Source organism: Pteropus vampyrus, unplaced genomic scaffold (assembly GCF_000151845.1).
Source record: "Pteropus vampyrus isolate Shadow unplaced genomic scaffold, Pvam_2.0 Scaffold519, whole genome shotgun sequence".
Taxonomy (NCBI): domain Eukaryota; kingdom Metazoa; phylum Chordata; class Mammalia; order Chiroptera; family Pteropodidae; genus Pteropus; species Pteropus vampyrus.
Window position 1 is genome coordinate 286,701 of NW_011889300.1, and position 2,521 is coordinate 289,221.

Here is a 2,521-nt window from a genome sequence, read left to right on the forward strand (position 1 = left end):
CTCTCTCAGCCTTCGGCAGCAGAGAGAGCACCTTTCCCAGGGGGCATTTATTTCCTGCATTCAAGGGACAGCTGAGGGCTCATACCCCTTCTTGCACTGGCTGCTTGTCCAACAACTAATTCAAAGTAATCATTACGCCACTGTGGGATATTTTGGGGACTCCCTCCCTGAGCCTGAACATTACCAACCTGGAGGCGAAGCCATTCTCTATATTCTCCCAGGGGGCTCGGTGTCATCGTAGGAGTTAAAACCGATGACCTGTCCTGGCTCTGGTCAGCGGTAGATACGGTGACAGACAAAGGTCAGAGAATTGTACATGGGGAGCGTTCAGCCCATCCTCGCTGGTTTGAAGACAGGGAAGACCAGGGCAGCAGGAAAGCCCGCAGCTCCTACGAGCTATGGAAGCACAAGGAACAGGTTCTCCCTGTATTCGTTTCCCACGCTGTCACAAGAAATGACCACAAATGCGGGTAGCTTAAAGCGACAGAAATCTATTACCTCACGTTCCGGAGTCTGGGAGCCCACATTCAAGGTGTCAGCAAAGCCAGGTTCTTCCCGAAGTCCCTAGGAGCACATCTTTTCTGCCTCGTTCAGCCTTTGGTGTCCCCTAGCAACTCTTGGCATGTCTCGTGTGTAGACACATTACTCCAGCCTCTGCCTCCTGTCTACAAGGAATCCTCCCCGAGTCAGCATGTCTCTGTTCTATCCTCTTATAAGGACATCAAAAACTGTATTGTGACCCACCCTGATCCACTGTGACCTCATCTTAACCTTACATCTGCGAAGACCCGATTTCCAAAACAACGCACATTCTGAGAGTCCGGGCGGATGTGAGTTCCTGGGGAACCCCACGGAATGCGCTGCGCTACCGCACACCCACCAGCAGGAAAGCCGCTCCGCCAAGCCCCGTTGCGTAATTCACCCTCCAGACCGGAAAATAATAGGTGTGTGCTGTTTAAGTCATTAAATTTGTGGTGATTTATTCCAGGAGCCACAGGAAACTAGAGACCCTTTTGGCTGGAGTCACTATCTTTGTCTTATTATCAACCACACCCGTTACATTTATCCCGTGGTCCCTTTATTAACCGAGGACAACATAGTCTTACATATGACAGAGGAAAATAATTCACTGCCAGTGATTTCTTTGGTGAATTTCATTAAAGGACGCCGCACAGCTCGGTAAAGTTCTCCTGAGCTTTCTGCTGACGCTCCAGCGTAGATGACCGCGTTACCACCATGAGAAGCACTGCCCTGGGCCGTAACGCCGGCTCTAAATCCTGGAGCCTCTTGGATCTGATACACTGAGCTATTTAATATCGACTCCACACACGTGTTTCCCCCACGTCCTTCATCCTACGTTGCCACATCGTGGTAAACGGCGACAGCAAACCGGGTGGTTCTCCTTTATTCACAGCTCACCCCGAGAAATTCAGGCAATACGTGTGGACATCTTTCTGATTTCACAGCCAGAACAAAACGAAGGGCAGACTGGAGTAGCTGGCGACAAACTCACTTGCCGCTCACTGAGAAACAGCACCCTGCAGACACCACAGATTCCTGCTCCTTCTCTGTCGTGCGGGCTGGTCCTGCGTGTTAGTTCCACGAGGTATTAAAAAAGAGCCAGCAAATAAAGTAGAGCTGCCCCTGGGGACCACAGGGCCCGCGCCTGGCGGGGACCAGGTTTGTGAGACATGGTCACGCTGGCTCGGTGTGCTGTGCCGACGGCTGCCTTTCCGAAGCCGCCCGAGAGCAGGTGGAACGGGCTCCCGAGGGGATGGCCACGTGCCACCAAGGCGTCTAAGTGTTTATGCGACGACATGTCACAACCATCTTGCTGGTCTTCACCCTTCATTCCTCAATTTAGAATCTTCCTCTCATGTTATTTGCTTGAAATTTGAGGATTATGATATAGAATTATATTATGTTCTTTCAGTACACAATGTTTACACTTTAAAACACAGTAGCTGTCACAAATCGGAGGAAATAAATTAGGAGGAATTTGGAAAGTAGTGTGTTATTCGGAGCTGAGTGTATTTTTGTGTCAGAATTTTTGACTAATGTCTGTAGCCATATAATACATATGTCAAGTGTATGTATAAGTAGATGACAGCGTACTGCATATATTTTCTGATGCATATCACGGAAAACGGCGCTGAACACATTCCACGATGCCGGGTGTCTGTTTGGGTTCAATGAGCTTCTGTACCAAGCCCAGCAAATGAGATCACAGCCGTCGAAGCAGCAAACGCAGAGCAGCGGGAACTTTTCATCTTGGCTCTCTTGGGAGACTTCTAGGTATTTTCATATGAAACGGGGAGCTAGATAATCTCCAGGGCGAACCCAGTTTGCCTTTGCGTCCCTACCAGGGCACGCAGTGACATTCGCCCACGGTAGATTAGGGGTCTGATGTGTTTTATTTGGCAGAAAGAAATGAGACAAATAATAGGCAGCATCTCAGGCTGCTGGAAGCTGCTTCCACGGGCGTCGCAGTGGATGGCGGAGCCTCCCGTGCAATTCACGC